The 24,272-nt window shown below is 41.5% G+C and overlaps 1 long non-coding RNA gene across 1 annotated transcript; it reads right to left on the reverse strand.

Annotated features, from left to right (window-relative positions):
* Positions 1 to 813: 813 nt before the first annotated feature.
* On the reverse strand, positions 814 to 8,649 carry LOC311114541. The gene is made up of 3 exons (XR_014611126.1): positions 8,554 to 8,649; positions 7,868 to 7,962; positions 814 to 1,039 (listed from the first exon to the last, which is right to left on the reverse strand). It is a non-coding gene; the product is annotated as an uncharacterized lncRNA (long non-coding RNA).
* Between the last annotated feature and the right edge of the window lie 15,623 nt (positions 8,650 to 24,272).

Here is a 24,272-nt window from a genome sequence, read left to right on the forward strand (position 1 = left end):
CTCCCATATTGGAGGTCCCACTAAATGGTCTGTCAACTCCAATGCGTTTTAAGAAGGCGAGGTGACAGAAGAACAGGAATGGAGGATAGGTTAATTGAGTTCGAATGTCCATTGCTGCTCACTAGGACGCTCCCAGTCCATGCAGACAAACCAACACAGGACAGAGTCAGTGATGGGTCTCAGGCATGGCAGGTAGTGGACAACATAACTAAACCCCTCAGTCAAAGCAGGATTGTGGTGATATATTATCCAGTAGAGGAACTCGGGAACATAGAGTATCACAAAAGTAGACATGGCCACTGCTAATACCTTCAAACTCTGACATTTCTCTTTGGTGGGGTTCAATGTTGGGAAGGGTTTGAGAGCTTTCACACATGCTGCAGCTGCTATGATCAAAGCAACTATGCCAAATAAAGTATTGCAACCATAGAAAATTAAGTAATTCATATCATAAACATGTGCTAAAATGGCAAAGCCAATGTAGATGGGCCACACACCCATTTTCAAGATGACCATAGGTTTACGATTCTCACACAATGAACTCTGAGAGACGATCTGAGAGACGATCTTCTCCAGAGCAACCAGCAGATGAAAAAACAGACCGCAGAATTTTGACACGGAGAACAGTACGTATACTGTAATGCACCACCAACTAGCATGCCAACAGGGAACCCCGGTTATCACAGTTTCCACAATAAAAGGGGAAGTGATCAGCTGCAGAGTGTCAGCGAGGAAGAGGGACACGAAAGAGAATAAGCCATGTTTTTTGTCCCAGCGCTTACGATAGAAGGACCAGATAATCCAACCAAGGGCAGGGAGGATTGCTAAAATACCAAGGAGAAGAAGCACTGCCACTGCAATATCCTCTGATTCAGGGCGGTAATGGTCATCGTCAGGGCGGTAATGGTAATCGTCAGGGCGGTAATGGTAATCGTCAGGGCGGTAATGGTCATCGTCAGGGCGGTAATCGTAATCGAAAGGATACAGGTGCTTTTGCATGGTGGTGTTTGGTCACTGTTGTTTCTTTAACTCCCGTCTCCTAGGTGACAAGAAAAAGAGAAAAGAGGATGGTTAAATATTCATCAGGGCTTGGGAAACCTTTTTATTGATGTCATATAAGTAGCCTGTGTTTCTAACTCTAAAATAGTTTTAAATTGTAAATGTAAAGCTACTAGACTGAGAATACATTTAGATACTACCTGCACGGCAAGCGGTACCGGAGTGCCAAGTCTAGGTCCAAAAGACTTCTCAACAGCTTCTACCCCCAAGCCATAAGACTCCTGAACAGCTAATCATGGCTACCCGGACTATTTGCACTGCCCCCCCACCCCATCCTTTTTACGCTGCTGCTACTCTGTTAAGTATTTATGCATAGTCACTTTAACTCTACCCACATGTACATATTACCTCAACTACCTCAACTAGCCGGTGCCCCCGCACATTGACTCTGCAACGGTACCCCCCTGTATATATAGCCTCCCTACTGTCACTTTATTTTACTTCTGCTCTTTTTTTCCTCAACACTTTTTTTTGTTGTTGTTTTATTCTTACTTTTTTTGTTTAAAATAAATGCACTGTTGGTTAAGGGCTGTAAGTAAGCATTTCACTGTAATGTCTGCACCTGTTGTATTCGGCGCATGTGACCAATACAATTTGATTTGATTTGATTTGATACGTTTTCAAAATGCTACATATGGCAACATCTTTTGTTTGAAATATACTGCATAACGTGAAATGTAAAAGTAATAGAAAAGTAATTGATATGTCACTTGATTTTACATTTTACCCAAATCTTCATACACTGCACTGCAAGTGGGGGTTTATAAATTCAAACGCTTATTATCAAGTAGCCTAAGCATAAAAATGTGAGATCATCCATCATAAACAGTGAATGGGAGTCTTCTGTTTGTAGCATTAAAATAACAATTGTCCCATTTGTTAGTTTTCTTTGAAGACTTTTAGAAAATGTATATTATTCTATTTTTTGAATGTTATCTAATTTTTGGATTGTACTTCGATTACTGCCCGTGTACGAATACCCATACTAGCATCCTAAATAGTGGTCTAAGTATGCGAGAAAAAAAGGTTTAATAGTATGAGACATTTCGAAAATCAAGTATACTTTTGGGGGCGGTTTCCAGGACACAGATTAAGCCTAGTCCTGGACTAAAACGCAAGCTCAATAGAGACTCTCAAGAGGAAGAGGAGGATGAAGAGCATGAGGAAAGCAGAGGTTGGATTTGAATCTGAGGAAGATGGTGATAAAAATGGAGATGGGGTGTTGAAGAAGATTGGTGTCAAGTGCAAACAGAGTGAGCCGTGCACCAGACCAAGTTCTGGAGGGGAAATGGAAGTGAATGAGGGCAAGTTAAGTTAGGTGGAAGGTGTGGTGAAGAGCTTGGAACCCGGACTTGGCATCGTTGGACATTATAAAGAAGAATCTGGTCCAGTAGGAGTGACATTTTTGGAGAAAGTGGACCTTTGCCTTTTGGTGGATCCATTTGTGGTTTCAGGGTGGGTGGGAAAGGAGTTGGGTGCAGTTGAATCAGTGAAGGTAACCCATAGTGGGCTTGTGATATTTGTTTGTGTTTCTTCTGACCAGAGGGAGCAGGTGCTCTGTGTCACGCATCTTGGGTCAAGATCAGTTTTTTGCTTTGCTCTAAGGAACAGGACACTATTGAAAGGAGTGATTTCTGGGGTAGAGTTAAGTTTGGAGGTGGAGCAATTGAAGGTGAAAATTCCTGGCGTTTGTGCCGCCCGGGATTTGGTTTGACTCAGAGTCTCTACCCGACAAATTCATCTTAGAATATATCAGTTATCCTGTTAGAGCTTTTGTAGAGGAAGAAGGGTCAAGGGTGAGGGATCCTGAGAGGATTCCAGTGAGTACTAGATTTGCGCCAGCACAGAGGGATAAGCCAACAAGTGATTTATGCTTCAGTAAGGTTGGCTTCTTAGCGTTCATAGCAATGGTTATCAACTGTACCGCAGAAATGGAACATAAATCACAGAAAATAGATGTTGTGGTGGCAGCTGCAAATAAGTATTTGGGTATACAAGATTTTACTTCAGAAGAGTTTCAGGGTGTGTTGAGGGGTGGTGTCCCGTCCTCCCAGGCGGTTGGCATGGTGCAGGAGCAGATCGGGTTAAAGTAGTGGAATGGGGCAGTGGGTTTTTAATGAGTCTAGGTGGTAGCTGCAGAGAAGTACCTGGGTGTACTAGATTACTGCAGAAGAGTTATAAGATATTTTGAGATTTTAAAAAAGAATAAACAATAGTGGTATATAGGCATAGGGTTGGTTGGTGCTGCAATTGTACATGTTTTGCCCCTTTTTAATTTTGTATTACATATGTAACATGATTGAACACACACTACCGCACAGTAGGTGGCGTCATGCACAAACAAAATGTGCGAACGCCATGATACAAAAGAAGAAGAAGAAGAAGAAGAAGAAGAAGAAGAAGAAGAAGAGCAGGAAACAACGCAATCGCGCATGACACATTCTCAGCATGGGAAAATAAAATGTTTTATAGTATGTGCATTTTTGAAAATCAAGTATGGTTTAAATGCCAGGATGTTATACTCATTTCGGCTCTTCATCTAGTTGAATTCGATGCACACTTTTCCACAATGCATTTTAAGAGGTGGGCTGCGAGTGATAGGCCCTAGTTCTCTTCAAGTAGCAAACAACCAAACTAGGCTACTTAATTGGAAAGATGCTGAATAGCGAAGCTTCTGCGGTTGTGTTCAAATGTAGGCTAAGTAGTTTTTGCTCTCCTTAAAATGATCATAAAATGATAGTAGGCTACATCTTTGAAAACAGAAGTCTTATTTTTATTGTTTAAAGTGGATTTCTGTTTTCTCATTGAAAAGTGTTTCTTGTTCTATTAACCTTCGTCAGAGGTTTTAAACTAAATACTAAACCATCTTTTGATTTCTGAATCTGTCGGCACCCGGGACTCTGGATGTGTCTACGTTATTGATGTCATGTTAATCAGGCCTTTTCATTTGAACATGGATTGTTTTAGTTTTGTAGGCTAGGCTACTTATTTCATTATTAAATGTATGGATCAAGCCTTAGCAGTCATTCTGATCTCGTTCCCAATGATCAGTGGTTTAGTTTATTATGTTGCTGTCCATCAGTTCTGAATTTGTGATGCACCCGACTATCCACGTTTTTCTGTGCAATAGCCTACATTTGAAAAGTTTTGGTGCGTGTACTAGGCTATTTGATTTAATGTATATACACTGCTCAAAAAAATAAAGGGAACACTTAAACAACACAATGTAACTCCAAGTCAATCACACTTCTGTGAAATCAAACTGTCCACTTAGGAAGCAACACTGATTGACAATACATGTCACATGCTGTTGTGCAAATGGAATAGACAACAGGTGGAAATTATAGGCAATTAGCAAGACACCCCCAATAAAGAAGTGGTTCTGCAGGTGGTGACCACAGACCACTTCTCAGTTCCTATGCTTCCTGGCTGATGTTTTGGTCACTTTTGAATGCTGGCGGTGCTTTCACTCTAGTGGTAGCATGAGATGGAGTCTACAACCCACACAAGTGGCTCAGGAAGTGCAGCTCATCCAGGATGGCACATCAATGCGAGCTGTGGCAAGAAGGTTTGCTGTGTCTGTCAGCGTAGTGTCCAGAGCATGGAGGCGCTACCAGGAGACAGGCCAGTACATCAGGAGACGTGGAGGAGGCCGTAGGAAGGCAACAACCCAGCAGCAGGACCGCTACCTCCGCCTTTGTGCAAGGAGAAGCAGGAGGAGCACTGCCAGAGCCCTGCAAAATGACCTCCAGCAGGCCACAAATGTGCATGTGTCTGCTCAAACGGTCAGAAACAGACTCCATGAGGGTGGTATGAGGGCCCGACGTCCACAGGTGGGGGTTGTGCTTACAGCCCAACACCGTGCAGGACGTTTGGCATTTGCCAGAGAACACCAAGATTGGCAAATTCGCCACTGGCGCCCTGTGCTCTTCACAGATGAAAGCAGGTTGACACTGAGCACATGTGACAGACGTGACAGAGTCTGGAGACGCCGTGGAGAACGTTCTGCTGCCTGCAACATCCTCCAGCATGACCGGTTTGGCGGTGGGTCAGTCATGGTGTGGGGTGGCATTTCTTTGGGGGGCCGCACAGCCCTCCATGTGCTCGCCAGAGGTAGCCTGACTGCCATTAGGTACCGAGATGAGATCCTCAGACCCTTTGTGAGACCATATGCTGGAGCGGTTGGCCCTGGGTTCCTCCTAATGCAAGACAATGCTAGACCTCATGTGGCTGGAGTGTGTCACAGTTCCTGCAAGAGGAAGGCATTGATGCTATGGACTGGCCCGCCCGTTCCCCAGACCTGAATCCAATTGAGCACATCTGGGACATCATGTCTCGCTCCATCCACCAACAGACTGTCCAGGAGTTGGCGGATGCTTTAGTCCAGATCTGGGAGGAGATCCCTCAGGAGACCATCCGCCACCTCTTCAGGAGCATGCCCAGGCATTGTAGGGAGGTCATACAGGCACGTGGAGGCCACACACACTACTGAGCCTCATTTTGACTTGTTTTAAGGACATTACATCAAAGTTGGATCAGCCTGTAGTGTGGTTTTCCACTTTAATTTTGAGGTTGACTCCAAATCCAGACCTCCATGGGTTGATAAATTTGATTTCCATTGATAATTTTTGTGTGATTTTGTTGTCAGCACATTCAACTATGTAAAGAAAAAAGTATTTAATAAGATTATTTCATTCATTCAGATCTAGGATGTGTTTTTTAAGTGTTCCCTTTATTTTTTTGAGCAGTGTATGTTACAGCACTTTGGTTTCAATAATAAATATGTTGAAATGGAACCAAATTATCTGGTTTTGTCTTAAGTCCTTTTTAAATACGATAGATGGGCTACATGGGATACGCTATAGATCGAACGTGATAGTCTGCCAGTAGACCAGTAGACCTATAACTCCATTTCTATTCTATTCAGAGTTTAGAGAGGTTCATGGAATTGTTAATTAGCTATTGTCAGCCTGCAATGCATGTCTGTTGAATGAGAAAAAAATCACTTGGCCCTGCCCCACCTACTCAGCTAGTCAGGAGCCTCTACTGCGTTGCAGCCATGGCATACTGCATACTTCTTACTAAAAGGTATGTGCTAAATAGTATGCAGTTTAAATATGTAGTACGCTAGAATGGGTATTCGGACACAGACACTTTTTTGTAAATTTCACTAACGTTCATGTTATATGATTTTGTTCATGATTGACAGTGAAAATTAAAGAAAAAAATGTCTGCTTTATACGTGTTTTGTTTGTTTGCTATTTGCAGTGTTGTAGTCGAGTCACTAAACCTTGTGTCCGAGTCGAGTCCCAAGTCCCCTGTACTTGAGTCCCATGCCGAGTCACGAGTCCCTATGGCTGAAGTCCGAGTCACCAATCGTTTTTAGTTTCCACCAGATGGCAGTATACCGCCACTCCCTCATGAAAAACCCCAACTCATTTACTATTTATCACTACCTCACAATTTCTAGTCAATACCTGTGTTTCACTACCTATTTACTACATAAATGAATGGTAAGTCAGGCTCTCAGCTACCGCCTACTGATATTTGTGTAGGTTTTTATTGCAGAGTGGAAACTAAAGGGAGAATTGTCAGAACCTGCCCACTGGGCACACACTGGTTGAATCAACGTTGAAATGACATTGAATTGATGGCTGTCCCCAGTGTGTGGCAATGGGATGCAGGGGGGAAAGTGGGAGGAGGGTAGAACAAAAATAATCAACTTTTCTATACTTAAGGGGAGAGAGAGAGAAGCTAGAGTGTTGTTTTACTTTTAAACCTAATACTAGTATTGTTTTCAATTTCGTAAAGCGGTTTGTGTTTCTTAACCAGGCAAAGCTAAATAGTAGGCTGGTGACTGGTGGTTACGGAGAAGCAAGAGAGTCGCTTGTGCGATGTGTAGCCTATGATCGGAGAAGGATCCGGAGCAGAGCCTGCCTGCCTGTCTCCTCACAATCATTGTTTTCTGCGTGTGCAGGGTTTGGCGCTTCCCATTGCTTCATAACAGAACCCTTGCTGCTGTGATGCACACCTAGTGCTGCTAATATTCTGCTTATCATAGTAGCCTATCCAGTCCACGCCCAAATACAAGTCACGAGAAGGCGAGTCCGAGTCACCAATGGTCGAGAAAGCGAGTCCAAGTCCGAGTCACCAATGCTTGAGTCCAAGTCGAGTCACAAGTCATGAAAATCGGGACTGGAGACGGACTTGACAACACTGGCTATTTGTAAGATTAAAATACAAAATGTCCCATTTGTGAGTTTAATTTTCAATTCCATAAAAAGTATTTTGCAAACAAAAATTCCAGATTGTATCTTATTTTTAGATTGAATACATTACATTTTCATTGATTTACATTATTAGAAGTATTACAAAGTGTAACATTTACTTTTAACCCGTCTGTCTGCATATTTGAAGACATGGCATATGAGGGTGCAGTGAGATTACCCAATGGGTTGGACGATACTTTTTTCGTCAATCATCTTGAAAAAACATATACTTAAAAACTGGAAATCAACCAATCCTGCATCAATAACACAATGGAAAGGCCAAATGCTTTATTATCTAAATGTTGAAAGAGCATGGGCGATGGAGAGAAACAAAATGGTGCAGTTTGAGGCCATGTGGTGGAGAGTGATGCGACACTGGAGATGGGAGTGTGAGAAGGTGGGTCTGGCCAGGCGTGATGTTTTGGCCAGGCGTGAGGTTTTGGCCAGGGTTGATGTTTGTCTGTATGTTGTCGATGGTATGTGATGGTATGGGTGTTTTGTATTGTATTGTATAAAACGTTTTTTGTTTTTAGGCCTACCTTAATTCTTCAGCTTTTTGCAGTCAACAGTCGAGTGTAGTCTCTCACCCAGTGTATGGAAAGCTGAAGATACCAAAAAGGGTCTGGCTTTTTATCTGCACAAATGAATTATTTGTAACAGTGTCACATACAAGAAATGGGGATCTGGAACTTTCACTTTCACTTAGAAGTCATCAGCTCTTCTCCCTCAGTGTAATATAAATATTTCTTAAAGGCCATGTTTCACTTTAACCCCCCCAAAAAACAATAAGGAGTAGTGCATATACAGTATGTATCAATCTGATATGGCACTTTTTTTTCTAACAGACATTGTAAGTTGGAGATATCATCGATTATATACCATCTGTGTGCAGTGTGGTCTTAAGTGTGGGGATACTGAAATAAAGTGAATTCTTCAAAGCATCCTAAGCAAATCAAATCAAAGCACCTCATCTATCACGTAATTTACCAACAGGAACATTTCAGTAGGCAGGACAATAGGCAGGTCTCCACATTACATGGCACAAATGTCAAACTCTATGTGTCTGTACATTAAGGACTATCGTTTTCCAACTGGAAACATTTTTAAATAGCTCTTTCAAATAAATTGTTTGTGTGTTTTTAAAGAAAAAGTAACAGAAGAGAAATGGGGAGATTGAGTGAGGGAGGGAAAGAAAGAGGGAGATGTGGTGAGGTACTTTTCTAACCTCACAGGCACTGAGAATGGCGCAGTGGTCTAAGGCACTGCATCGCAGTGCTAACTGTGCCACTAGAGATCCTGGTTCGAATCCAGGCTCTGTCGCAGCCGGCCGCGACCGGGAGACTCATGGGCGGCGCACAATTGGCCCAGCGTCGTCCAGGGTAGGGGAGGGAATGGCCGGCAGGGATGTAGCTCAGTTGATAGAGCATGGCGTTTGCAATGCCAGGGTTGTGGGTTCGATTCCCACGGGGGACGAGTATAAAAATAAATAAATAATAATAATAAATAAACATGTATTCACTAACTGTAAGTTGCTCTGGATAAGAGCGTCTGCTAAATGACTAAAATGTAAAAATGAGACAGACAAGCAGACAGACAGACATACAGACTGCATTGTCACAAAGGTATGTGCTATCCGGGATGCTTGGGGCTCCCTACCCCCCATTGAAGCTGACATTTAAAATGGTTAAGGTAGGGTAGGGATTTAGGTTAGGGAAGTCCCAAGGATCCCAGATAGCACTGACCTTGCCATAGAAAAAGTTTCTCAGACAATTCAGGTAAGTCCAAATCTGACTTGTTATAGTTTGGATATCAATAGAATGTAAATAAATGAAAATTGAATGTATTCTTTATTTTTTTTTATTTTTTTAATAAGATCAAATGTGGAGGGAAAAAAATTAACAATGTAATTTTTTGCTAATTACTTGTTGAGATATTTGGTATTTTAATATTACAACTGGCAAACAAACAAAACACATATAAAAGAGAAAAAATATCGAAGGTTTCTGTTAAGAGTGTTGTGAAAACACTTTTTCGGGTTTCATTGCCACATCAAAACACACAAACTGTGTTTTTCATACAACCAATGGTTTAGAAATGCAAATGGTTTATAGCCTAAATATTGATTGATGATAATTCCCTATGGAAAATATTTTTTTGTGGAATTCCACCTTTACTTCTTCAATGCTTTAGACAAATTATAATCCGGAGGGGTAGTAAAATGGAATTGTACCCGCTCAACCATACAGCCACACTGAGTACGTAGTATGAGTACATAGTATGCCGTTTAAATACTGTATGTAGTAGTACGCTACAATGGGTATTCGGACACGGTCACTTTTTTGTATATTTTACTAAACCCGGGTGGACACACGACTTTCAAAATCCTAACATCTCTGAGCCTCTCACAATAAACAACTGTCTTTCCTATCGTTTTTTTGTGTTGCCAACGTATTGGCACAGACGGGGGTCACACACTTCAAGATTCTTCACTTGTTCGTGAGTATTGTCGATACCACGCTGTCTCGCGAAAACAATGATGTGATTAGATTTAATTTAGCTACGAGTTGTGGCTCAAAGCCGCCTAATAAACGTTCAGTCAGACATTCACGCTTGCCATACAGAGTTGAAATATCTAGCCAACATTTTGAAGTGAATAACATTGGTTGTGAACTTCAGAGCTGTAACAATTTGACACTTTGGCTTTGGTTAAAGGCAAGTACGAACGCATACTAGTAGTAATCATCGCTCCTGCTCTAGTCTACACATTCTGGATGATGCGAAACATCATCATCTCACTGGTTTCTTCTCTGGCGAGCTCTCATTGGCTATTGCTGATCACCGTTCTCAAAACCTGTCATTGCACATCTCACACTACAAGAGCATTGCAGATTTTGTGCGGATAAAATCAAACCTGTTTGAATATATCGGGACGTCTGGGACTGCTCAAAGACGAGATCGGTAGCCCTCAGATTGCATCTTTGACCCGCTCACATTAAATGAGCCTCGGCGACGGCCGCGAGCACTGAGTAGGCAATGACATGGGGATTTTGTCTCAGATCTGGTACCTCTTATGGCATGAACAATATTTGTCACTTTTTGCAATGTTAAAATTCGATCAAAGCCCCTCCCCCCTCCCAGCACGGGCCTTCTATTCTAAGAGTTGATTCGGGTTGGGTCGGCCCGGGTTTATAGTTTGCGTAACATTGTAACCTATGTTTGAGACCAATGTGTGGCCATGGCTGTGAGTGAGTAGCACTTCTCTCTCCTTCTCTCTGCTCTGATAGACATGAGCCTGCAACTCTCATCTCTCTAGCGTTGCACTTCATCATTTATTTCCTTATAGAATCTATTGGGGATTTATTATTCTCCTAAATTGATGGGATGACTAACTTAGAAAGAATGCAGTCTTGACTGGGCTAATGTAGGCTGTGACACCTGGCAAGGCTGTGATTGATGTGAAGAGCAATTTTAGGGGTTAAAATAAGATAAGGATTGTGTCTTCAAATGCTAGACTATAATAGTTATTTGTGATCTGTGAACCTTCCTTTGACATAGGAATGATGTCTAAGGGAGCTGGCTCTTCTCACTATGATAGGTTGTTATGATAATCTTGTGCCTGGCTGAAGTGTGTAACAAATGGCGCCGAAGAGATGAGACCAACCCCTGAACTAACGGATTGGCTGAGAAAGTTTAAACCACGGTCAAGCCTCTACTCTAATTGGCCAGCAGAGAAGTGGGAAATTCCCTCTGTCAGAGTATTTGGGTATTGTTTCTGGAACAATGTGTTAGTTGTCTGGGGTGTTCTGCGAGACATCTCAGAGAGCCCGTATATACGAAACATCATATTTACCATTGAAGGTTTTTGCATTAATTAAAATAACTAGTATACCTTAGAAGTCGTGTTGACCTCTTTTGTTCCTGATACCAGATTTGAATTAACGCGACTTTGACAAATCATAGCTGCGCGAAGGGTTCTGGAGGCACTTCAGCACCCCTGATACATTGAATTGTTTTCTGCGTGTGCAGGGTGTGGCGCTTCCCATTGCTAGATAACAAAACCCTCGCTGCTGTGATGCGCGCACCAAGTCCTGCTAATATTATGCTTATCACAGTAGCCTATCCAGTCCAAGCGCAAATACAAGTCACGAAAAGGCGAGTCCGAGTCAACAATGGTCGAGAAAGCGAGTCCAAGTCTGAGTCACCAATGCTTCAGTCCAAGCCCACTCTCAAATCATGAAAATCGGGACTGGAGTCGGACTCGAGAACACTGGCTATTTGTAAGATTAAAATACAACATGTCCCATTTGTGAGTTAAATGTTCAATTCCCCCCCAAAAAAATTGGGATTTAATACGTTACATTTTAATTTATTTACATTCTATTGATATCAAAACTATAACGAGTAATCACCCAAGCAACATGATTGTATTAACACGATGTTACATAATAATGCAGAAATTGCCTTGAAATGGAGTTTGGTGTTTTAGGCCTACCTTAATTCTTCAACATTTTGCAGTCGACAGTTGAGTAGTCTCAAGAAATCGGGAGCTACACTTTTACTTTCACTTTCACTTAGACGTCATCACGCGCTTCTCTGGTCATGGCTAGAAGGGATCCAGCTTTTGCCAAATTAACGTGAGATTTGACTTTTCGTGGCAAGTTAGGAGAATTTATGCAGCAGGTTTTGATAAATAACAAAGCAGGTTGTGAGAATTAGGTTAAGGTTAGGAAAAGGATTAGGGTTAGCTAAAATGCTAAACATTTCAACTTTTGACGTTCATTTGACAAAAACTACATCCCTTCTAGCTATGATCCTCAGTGCACGATACATATCTCTTAAAGGCACAGTGTGTGCTCAAGTGTGTGCCATACTGAAACGAAGTCAATTCTTGATTTAAAGTGTAAATAAAAGTACCAATAGTCAGGTTGAAAACCACTTTGGGTGCTTCAGAGTACTTCATTTCTGTTTTTAAACACATTCTGTCTATTAAAACACCTACATTGATTTTACATTAAAACACCCTCCAAACACCAGATCTCAGCTTAGGTGCACTACTTTATGGTTTCACTACACAATCATGGTGTTTTGAGACTTTCTATTTTTACATTGTAGTCTCAACCACAACCCGAACCCTAAACCTAGCCATAACACTAGCTTCATGTCCACATCCCGTCTCAACCCTAAGCCTAGCCATAACCCTGTGTTCCCGAGTGGCGCAGCGGTCTAAGGCATCTCAGTGCTAGGCTTCAATTCCAGGCTGTATTACAACCGGCCGTGATTGGGAGTCCCATAGGGCAGCGCACAATTGGCCCAGCATCGTCCGGGTTTGGCCGGGGTAGGCCCTCATTGTAAATAAGAACTTGTTCTTAACTGACTTGCCAAGTTAAATAAAGATTAAATAAATAAAACCCTAAATCTGTTGTCGACCACATTCAAATAGACCACAGAGAGAAGCATACCGTTGTTTGTTCCGCTCTCTGCTATTTCCTGTTCCAGCTCCATGATGGGCCAATCAGCTTGTTTCTCCACAGCTCTCTGTTTCTCCTGGATCTCACCGACGACATCAGACTGGCTTCTGTCAATGGAGCGCAACAGCGCAGTGAAGACCTCCTCACTTTCCTCTATGTCTTTCTGTGAACTAGCCTGTGCAATGAAGTAAAATAGATTCAGATGAATGAATGTACTCTAAATAATTACCTATTGTGAATCTGAGTCACAGGTGTTACTTTATTTATTAAATTGATATCCAAACTATAACCAATAATCACCCAAGCAACAGGATTGTATTGACAGGTTGTTACATAATAATACAGAAATGGCCTTGAAATAGAGTTTAGTGTTTTTAGGCCTACCTTAATTCTTCAACTTTTTGTAGTCGACAGTGGAGTGTAGTCTCTCAAGCAGTGTATGAAAAGCTGACGATACCAAAGGGTTTGGCTGTTTATCTGCACAAATTAATTATTTGTAACAGTGTCATTTATAAAAAATGGAGGATATGGACACTTTCACTTTCACTTAAAGTGTATATTAAAGAAACCTTAGAAATGTCATACATTGTTTTGTTTGTTTGCCATTTGTAATATTAAAATAAAAACATTCTCATTTGTAAGATTTATTTAAAAATCCAGAAAAAATATTTTGCTAAGATTACACTGTACTACAAGCGGAGGGTCTATAAATTAAAATGCTTATTATCAAGTAGCCTAAGCATAAAAATGTGTGATCATCAATCATAAACAGTGAATGGGAGTAATGTGTTTGTAGCATGAAAATAACAATTGTCCCATTTGTTAGTTTTCTTTGAAGACTTTGAGAAAATGAATATTATTCATTTATTTTCGCATTTTTAATTTATTTTATTGTACTTCAATTACTGGCTGTGTCTGAATAACATTACTTGCATCCTAAATAGTATGCCATTTGAGAATGCGAAAAAAAAGAAAGTTCAATAGTATGCAACATTTCGAAAATCAAGTATACTTTTGGGGGTGGTTTCCAGGACACAGATTAAGCCTAGTCCTGGACTAAAACGCAACCTCAATAAAGAATCTCAATTGAAAGTGCTTTTTAGTCTAGGATTAGGCTTAATCTGTGTCCAGGAAACCGCCCCTAGATGCCCGGATGTCGTACTCATTTTGGCTTTGACAGCTGATTGTGCTACTGAAATCAACAAATAGTGTGAAACAACGCAATCGCGCATGAGGCATTCTCAGTATGCGAAAATATTACGTTTTATAGTATGTGAATTTTTGAAAATCAAGTATGGTTTATATGCTAGGATGTTATACTCATTTTGGGTGTACACTTTCCAACAATGCATTTGAAGAGGTGGGCTTCGAGTGATAGGTCCTAGTTCTCTTCAAGTAACCCAACAACAAAACTATGTTACTTAACTAGAAATATGCCAAATAGCAAAGCCTACAAATCTGCTTAGCCTACATGTGTTCAAATGTAGGCTAAGTCGTTTTTGTTCTCCTTAAAATGATCACAAGTATTGCATCGTATTGCATCGTAGGCTACATCTTTGAAAACAGAAGTCTTTATTTTATTTTTCAGTATGATCAGTATGATTTAATTTGACATATTTCTTTAACAATGCTCTGTACAAAAAGGTGATTGTTTTACTATAGTTTAGTAAGCAGACCAATGCATAAATAGTGTTATTTTAATAACGCACATTGTTGAAGAACAAAATGTCACACTGCCAGATTATAATGAGTTTTACAGTATTTTTTACACAGATTTGTACTAATTTGCATTGTGAAAATGTTTCCCACTGAGTCACAAAAAAAACATTCAATATAAGAAATATGCATTGGGTATAAAAAAAAAAAAAGATCTCCACTAAATGAAGTCAGACAGGAAAAAAAATCTGGTCATTAAAAGTTATTATTCATTATACCTTCACTGACAGAATAAATACATGTACTGGGAAAGAAGTACCTTCAGTGGCAAATACTTCCACCTCACACAGAGTGAAAATCTTGTTCTGTCCAGGGATGACCACAACAACATAGCGACCCTCCTGAGGGGGAGAGAGAGAGAGGGGAGGGTGGGAGGAGAGAGAGGGGGGTGGGGGGACAAAGAAAGTGGGATGGGGGACAAAGGGGAAATGGGGAACAAAGAGAGAGAGAAAGGGGTGAAGGGGGGTGGGGGAAGAACGGGATGTGGAGTGGGGGGACAGAGAGAGGGAGGGTGGGGTGAGAGAGATATAGGGCGGTGGGGGACAGAGAGAGGGAGGGTGAGGGGAGAGAGAGCGGGGGGGTGGGTGGGTGGGGAGAAAGTTAGAGAGGGGGTTGGGGGAGAGAGAGATAGGGGGTGGGGAGAGAGAGGGATAGAGAGAAGGTGGTGTGGAAGAGAGCGAGGGACATAATTATTGTACAGTTCGTTGCTATAGTGAAAATGCCTCTTCACTACAGGAAGACAACACATCTCAACATAATTAATGAATAACTGTTTTTTATTGAATCACATAAACTTTACAATCAATCAGAATTACAGTACAATGTTATTTATTCCATTTCACTACTCACCTGGGGTTGTTGATGCCGTTGTTCTCCAGTGAGTTACCGATATGGATCTCAGCACCATCAAGCCTCTCAGGACAGCAGTCTCCTCTGTTGGTGATGGTGACAGCTGTCACTCTGGTCTCATCCAGCAGGTCCACTCTCCACCAGGGGTTGGTGTCCAGTTCAGTGTGGGTGCAGGATCCTTGCTTATAGTTTGATTCTCTGTTCCCATCAATGGCATTGTGAGCATTGCCATCCCCATACAGTGATTGTAGAATAATATTGAAGACATCAAAACTATGAAATAACACATAAGGAATCATGTAGTAAACACAAAAGTTTACAAATTAAAGTATATTTTATATTTGAGAATCTTCAAATAGCCACCCTTTGCCTTGATGAAAGCTTTGCACACTCTTGGCATTCTCTCAACCAGCTTCACCTGGAATGCTTTTCCAACAGTCTTGAAGGAGTTCCCACATATGCTGAGCACTTGTTGGCTGCTTACAGACAGTGTCACCTGCAAAGCACCCCCACACCATAACAACTCCCCCTCCATGCTTTACGGTGTGAAATACATATGCGGAGATAATCCGTTCACCCACACTGCGTCTCACAAAGACATGGCAGTTGGAACCCAAAATCTCCAATTTGGACTCCAGACCAAAGGACACATTTCCACCAGTCTAATGTCCATTGCTCGTGTTTCTTGGCCTAATCAGGTCTGTTATTCTTATTATTGGTGTCCTTTAGTAGTGGTTTCTTTGCAGAAATTCGACCACGAAGGCCTGATTCACACAGTCCCCTCTGAACAGTTGATGTTGAGATGTCTGTTACTTGAACTCTGTGAAGCATTTATTTGGGCTGCAATTTCTGAGGCTGGTAAATCTAATGAACTTATCCTCTGCAGCAGAGTTAACTCTGGGTTTTCCATTCTTGTCGCTGTCCTCATGAGAGCCAGTTTCATCATAGCACTTGATGGTTTTTGCGACTGCACTTGAAGAAACTTTCAAAGTTCTTGAAATGTTCCGTATTGACTGACCTTCATGTCTTAAAGTAATGATGGACTGTCGTTTCTCTTTGCTTATTTGAGCTGTTCTTGCCATCATATGGACTTGGCATTTTACCAAATAGGGCTATCTTCTGTTACCCCCCCCCCCCCCCCCCCCTTAAAATTAACTTTTAAGAAGACACACCTGTTAATTTAAATGCATTCCAGGTGACTACCTCATGAAGCTGGTTGAGAGAATGCCAAGAGTGTGCAAAGCTGTCATCAAGGCAAAGGGTGGCTATTTGAAGAATCTCAAATATAAAATATATTTTCATTTGTTTAACACTTTTTTGGTTACTACACGATTCCATGTGTTATTTCATAGTTTTGATGTCTTCACTATTATTCTACAATGTAGAAAATAGTAAAAATAAAGACAAACCCTTGAATGAGTAGGTGTTACCTGAGTGCCAAGTCTAGGTCCAAAAGACTTCTCAACATCTTCTACCCCCAAGCCATAAGACTCCTGAACAGCTAATCATGGCTACCCAAACTATTTGCACTGCCCCCCCACCCCCACCCCATCTTTTTACGCTGCTGCTACTCTGTTAATTATTTATGCATAGTCACTTTAACTCTACCCACATGTACATATTACTTCAACTACCTCAACTAGCCGGTGCCCCCGCACATTGACTCTGCACAGGTACCCCCCCTGTATATATAGCCTCCCTACTGTTATTTTATTTTACTTCTGCTCTTTTCTCAACACTTTTTAGTTGTTGTTTTATTTTACATTTTTATAAAAAAATAAATGCACTGTTGGTTAAGGGCTGTAAGTAAGCATTTCACTGTAATGTTTGCACCTGTTGTATTCGGCACATGTGGACAATACAATTTGATTTGATTTGATTTGTTCTGAAACTTTTGACCGGAAGTGTATATATACATAGAATCTAAGTATCTGCTGTTCATAATGTTATATTCATATTTATTTTGATGTGTTTTTCTTGTCTTTTGTTAACAATATATTTAACTCTGACTTAATTAAACTGCTCAAAACTGATAACTACTGATAACAAGTCATAACCATGTCATAATACTGTATGGCATAACAGCTGACATAATGTGTCATAACCTGTGATAATATGGTCATAACACTTTCATGACCCATATATTTACATCTGTTTTGACATATATTGCATTATTTCATGGCTGGTTATGACACCTACATAAGAGTGTAAAAACCCACATTTACTCATATGTGTTTTTTCCCTGCCAAGAAGTTTCCTTACGTTTGAAAAGTTTGTTTCTTAAAATCCTTTGTTGTTGTTGTCATGTTTTTTTTTCTATCATATTTTAAATAACTTGTAGAAAATACACTTTGACACTGTCATGAAGCATTATGACCATTCTGTGTCACTTTAATTGGACTAAGTAAATGCACTTTATCTCACTGTCCAGAAGCATCATGACATCATAATCATATAAGCCAGATAAGCCTATCACTACATGTCATTGTCAGTCATCAGTCAAAAAGAGGGTGTCTTGTCCTGCTCCTGAAATCTGCTCCTGCATTCATCCCAGTCATCAGCAACAGAGCATTGGGGTTGGTGCATGTCTGACATCAATGTGTGCGCAATTACAATGATAATTTAATATGGTAAGAAAATGTTATATAATATAAACATACTATTGACAAGTAGGATATGGTGTAATGGAATGTTTTGCCTTGTGTGGTGGGTTTGAAACTTACAGTATGTAGGTGTCATAACCAGCCATAAAATAAAAGTCTAACCTTTCCATAGAGGGGTCATATTAGTGTGTAGCCCAAACTGTTCGGACGCTACAGACAGAATTTGGCAGATCGGCGGTACCGACTTCAGAAGAGTCCCATGGTGCTTCTGTGGGTCGTACAGCGAAGAACACCATCGTGTTCGGGAGGGTTTCATCTTTCCATAAAGGGGTCATAGTAGTTTGTAGGCCAAACCTTTCTGACACCACAGACATTTTCATGAGAGGACCAATTTTCAGCATGTCTAATGGTCTGACAAACCGCTGTCGCTCTGATATCATTTTATGGGGATTTTGCTATTATGCTAAGTAGATTTCCACGGGGTGTGGACATTGTAGACTGCTGTAATGAGTCTAAATACAACATCTGGAATGAATCTGACGTATGGTTCATAAGCTAAAAGATGGCGGCACTGAGGAGGGCGCGTGTCTTGACGGTTCCTGTCCGACTTCGCATTTTTATGGCTATTTTTGTGTTCATTATTACTTTGTTTGCTCAGAATGTTTGTGCAAAAATGTCCTACAACTGACAAATACTTCTGGAACATGAATCGTAAGCTACACACTTATCTCGCAGCCTCCCAGATCTGAAATACTACATTCACTCCTTTGTTCCCCACACAGTTGGTTATCTGTTGCTCCTGGCCTAGATTGACCTAAGGCAAAGCCTGCGACGAAGAAGAGGAAGGAAAGGGGGACTCCAAGCTAGGCTGAAAAGACAGGCTACACAGCCTCCTCTTCCTAGTATCCTGATGGCTAATGTCCAATAGCTGGAAAATATACTTTGTGAACTTGTGAGCTTCCATCGCAGAAGGACATCAGCAAATGCTATGTCTTTGTTTTTACATAGACTTGGCTTATGGAAAATACACTTGACTCTGCTATTCAACCAGACGGCTTCTCCATATTTCAAATTGATCAAACGGCGGCTTCTGTTTCATCATAAAAAAATTGTGGAGTACTAAAGTTGAATAAATTGAGAGCTCCTGTTCACCAGACCTAGAGATTCTGATGCCAAAATGCCGACCCCACTATATGCCGAGGGAATTCACCTGTGTTATTATCACAGTTGTGCACATATTGCCACAAGCAAACACCAAGGTGGCACTCAGCGAACTGTACAATATCATTAGCCAGCAAGAATCCTCTCACCCGGAAGCAGTCTTTATTGTCGTGGGTGACTTTAACCAAGCCCTCTTAAACACATTTTCCCAAAATGTCACCAACATGTATCCATCCCCACAAGAGGATCCGCCATGCTTGACCATGAATACACAAACATCTGCGATGTGTACTAAGCTATCCCCCTCCCCACTTCGGCCAATCAGATCACGTGTCTGTTCCTACTTCCCGCCTACAAGCAGAAACTCAAGAGGAAGCCACCAACACAGAGAATAGTGAGGCGCTGGACTGAGGAAGTAGACTCAATGCTGCAGCATTGTTTTGAGAATAGTGATTGGAATATGTTCAAAGATTCATCCATCCAGGACTCATCCATCAACATTGAAGAATATGCATCATCAGTCAAAGGCATCATTAGGAAATATGTTGATGACGTTGTACCCACAATAACAATCCGGACATACCCATACCAAAACCCCTGGATGAACGGAGATACCCATACAATGCTGAGAGCCGGTACTGCATTCAATATCAGCAGAACAAACCCCGATGCGTACAAGGCATGCAGGTATGACCTCCACAAAACCATTAGGGATGCAAAAAGATAATACAGACTCAAACGTCAATTGATGTTCGACAACTCAGACTCACGTTGCATGTTGCAAGGACCACAGATTATCACAAACTACAAAGGATAATCCAGTTGTGCGGTGCCCACCGAAATCTCCCTCCCAGATTAACTTTTTATGCTCGCTTCGAGGCAGACAATACCAAGCCATCCAGGAAGACTCTTGCTGCTCCAGACGACCAGGTGCATTCGCTCTCCAAGGCTGATGTGAGGAAAACTCTCAAAAGAGTGAATACTCACAAAGCTGCCAGCCCAGATGGCATCCCTGGCCGTGTCCTCAGAGTGTGTGCTGACCAGCTGGTGGGCATCTTCTCGGACATCTTCAACCTGTCCCAGGCTGCAGTCCCCACCAGCTGGTCAGCTTTAAGGAGACCACCATCTTCCCAGTACCCAGGAAAAACAAGGTGACACGCCCAAATGACTATTGCCCCGTCGCACTCACTTCGGTCATCATGAAGTGCTTCGAGAGGCTGGTCATGGCCCACATCAAGGCCAGCATGCCAGGAACACTGGACCCAGTCCAATTTGCCTACCTCTCCAACAGATCCACGGAAGATGCCATTTCCATCGTTATTAACAAGGCCGTAACACAACTGGACAAGAGGAACACAGTTATGTGAGAATGCTGTTCATTGACTACAGTTCAGCATTTAATACTATTGTTACCTCCAAGCTCGACACCAAGCTCAGAGCCCTGGGTCTGGACACTACCCTCTGCAATTGGATCCTTGACTTCCTGACGGCCATACCACAGGCTGTGAGGATTGGCAACAACGCCTCCTCCACACTGACTCTTAACACAGGTGCCCCCCAGGCGTGTATCCTCAGTCCTCTACTGTACTCCCTGTTCAACCACGAATGCGTTGCTTTGCACAACACCAACTTCATCATCAAGTTTGCTGACGACACCAAGGTTGTAGGCCTGATAACCAACAATGACGAGTCAGCCTATAGGAAGGAGGTAAGTGAACTGGCATTGTGGTGTCATGACAACAACCTCTCCCTCAACGTCAGCAAAACAAAGGAGTTGATTGTTGACTTTAGGAAGTAGAGGAGGGAACATGCCCTGATCCACATCAATGGCACTGCAGTAGAGAGAGTCAAGAGTTTTAAGTTCCTCAGCGTCCACATCACAGAGGACTTGCCGCTGCACCATCTAGAGCGTCCTAACCAGTTGCATCATGTCCTCGTACATTAATTGCTTCGTCCACGACCGCAAGGCCCTCCAGCGGGTGGTGAAGACCAACCAGTTCATTACTGGAACCGTGCTTCCACCCACCCAGGACATTTACTTGAAAAGGTGCCTGAGGAAGGGACGGGCGATTAGGCCTGGCTTGCAGTCAGCATTCCAATTCATCCCAAAGTTGTTCGATGGGGTTGAGGTCAGGGTTCTGTATGGACCTTGCTTTGTGCAGGGGGCATTGTCATGCTGAATTTTCCATGTGGTCTATATTAAAGGGCACTTCATTTAAGACAGGCTTCTAAAATGCAATATTGGTGCACAATTTCTACTAACAATATCAAAGGGACGCAAAAGGCACTCTTTTCATGGAATGACCCATAAATTAGGCTACAATATTATAACATCTTTGTTAGCTGAATAACATTTGTGAAAATAGTCTAGACTTAATTTTCCCTATCCTTATTATCATGAAATAGCCAAAAGATTTCATGAGTCATGTTACTCTACAGAGTATTGCAAGAAATTAGCTTGAAAGCAATTTATTTTTGCCTAACATGTAAGATCGTATTTTATAACTTAGCTAGTCATATTGGCCATAGAATAAGCTTTCAACTGATGCCCAACTGACCCAGATTGCGATTTGTAATGGTCCTGTTTTTGGTTTGCTTAAATAACAACAGTACTTGTGTGATGTCTGTGTTCCAAACAAATAACTACAAGTGTGCTTGCTTTAGTTCCTCAACGGCACAGCTAGGAGAGCTCAAACAAGAACCTAATAGTTGAAGGCTCTTTCCTTGAGTCATAAAAGTTTATTGAAATGACTTAGGGACTGTGCACACTTATGAGAGGTGTGTGGACACTTGGAGACACAAGATATACCTCTCACTCTAACCCTTACATTTTTTTGCACTTATGTTGCACTTACTTCAGATTATGCATTAATATTCTTAACATGTTACTGATTTCGTTATTAACAAATACTGCGAAAAGTACAGTAAATTTAAAATTCACAGGGTCAAAAGTGTGAAGGTTGGATTCAGGCTTGTGTCTGGTGATCTGTTGTGTCCTCAACTTTGTTCTTATAATTCCCAATGATCCCCAAAGCGTTCCCTTTCAGTTGCTACCATGGTTATGCATACAGGACGTCCTGTGGTGGACAACTTGTTAGATCTGTTGATGAATTATTGATAATAATCTGAACATTGCATTTTTTTACATTAAGATATAACGGGGGCGCTCAAAAACAGCTTTTAAGACAAAGTCCATCTTTTGTCCCATTGTCCAGAACGCCACATTAAATACATTTGCCAAGAAGGTGAATTTTGAGGTGGAGAATCTGTTTAAGGGTAAAATTGACTCCAACCAAACACGACATAACCTTTCTAAGACAGAGAGGGATGCAGTTGAATCGTTGTCCAAGAATGGACGGATTGTGGTTAAAAAAGCAGACAAAGGTGGCGCTACAGTATTGTGGAGTAAAGACAAATATGTGACAGAAGCATACCGTCAATTAGACAATTATGAATTCTACCAATCTCTTACCTTCAACCCTACAGAGGACCTAACAACTGAATTGAAAGGGATCCTCACAGAAGCTAAGGAGAATAGCTACATTTCAGACAATGAGTTCAAATGTATTTTCAATGGCAGTCCGCGTATGGCTTCTTTTTATATTTTTCCAAAAGTCCACAAGAATCTTGAAAAAAACCCAGGCAGACCTGTCATTAGTGGTAATGAAAGTCTGACAGAACCCTTCTCCAAGTACATTGATTACTTAATTAAGCCTTTTCTGCCATCACTCCCAGCCTATCTTTGTCTTTCAGGAGCGTATTTTTAAACAAGTCAAAGGATGTGCCATGGGAGCTTGCTTTAGCCCTTCCTACACTGGTTTGTACTTAGGTAAATGGGAAAATGACTTCATTTTGGATCCCTCTAAAAATCAGTTATTTGACCGGATTATATGGTGGCGACGCTATATTGATGATGTTCTGGCTCAGAAAATGAACTTATTTCCTTCCACCAATACCTTAACAGCATTAACCCTAACATCAAACTAACTATGAAGTACAGCAAGGATAACATTCATTTTTTGGACCTTGACATCAGTAAAAATGACAAAGGTTGTTTGCACACATCAATCTTTAGGAAGCCTACAGATGGGAATACCATTCTGAGGGCAGACAGCTTTCACCCCAAAAGGCTAAAAGAGAACATTCCATATCGCCAATTCCAAAGACTCCGCAGAATTTGAGATCAGGAAACAGACTACAGTGTCAAATCTGCTGAATTGGAGAATCGCTTCTTGAATTGGGGCTACAGGTCCAAAAAGATGCAGGTATAAGGGCCGGACGACTTGACAGCGAGAACTTGTTGCGAAGGGGAGCGCCTCGTGATGCATCAGAGAGAGTGTACTTTGTTACAAAATACAGCACTGAAGCAGAGAACATTAAAAGAATCATTAAAAATAATTGGGGAATCATCCAAAGTGATACGCTACTTCGCCAAGTCTTCCCAGAGCCACCAGTCATTAGCTTTAAGAGATGTCCTACCCTAAATGATAAATTAGTCCACAGCTATCTTCCAGGTGACTCTCAAAAAACGTGGCTATACCACAAACCCAGGGGCTCTTTTAAATGCAACAAGTGCAACCATTGCAGAAATATTGCACAGAAAATGTATTTTTTTCACACAACTTCTAAAATGGAGTATCAAGTCAAGCATTTCATTAACTGCAAAACCACTCATGTCATCTACAGATTGGAATGTCCACAGTGCAAGGTGTTCTACATTGGACGGACAAAGAGATGCCTTCAAGACCGCTTAGCGGAACACAAGTACACCATATGGGTAGGCAATGAAGACTCCCCCCATGGCAAGGCCCTACAAGTCCTTACACCATAGCAACCCTGCCTCCCTACATGCTATGGGTATTGATCATGTTACGGCCTCAATTAGACAACTAAACCAAAGGGAACGTTTTTGGATTTACAAACTACAGGCCACTAAGTACCCTGGTCTAAATGAAGATATGGATTTCTCACCTTTCCTGTAGGTTCGTGAGAGGTCCCTTTGCTGTCATCTAGTGGACATTTTCCTCTAGTGGACGTTGTTTCTATTGAACATGCCATACAAATAAAGGCATTTTAATTAATTATATAAAGAGTGCCTTGGTCCTCCTTTCTTTATGATGAAACAATGGAAACTATTGACATTGCCC

This window comes from Coregonus lavaretus (assembly GCF_964263955.1).
Source record: "Coregonus lavaretus genome assembly, contig: HAP1_SCAFFOLD_4470, whole genome shotgun sequence".
In the NCBI taxonomy this organism is placed as follows: Eukaryota; Metazoa; Chordata; class Actinopteri; order Salmoniformes; family Salmonidae; genus Coregonus; species Coregonus lavaretus.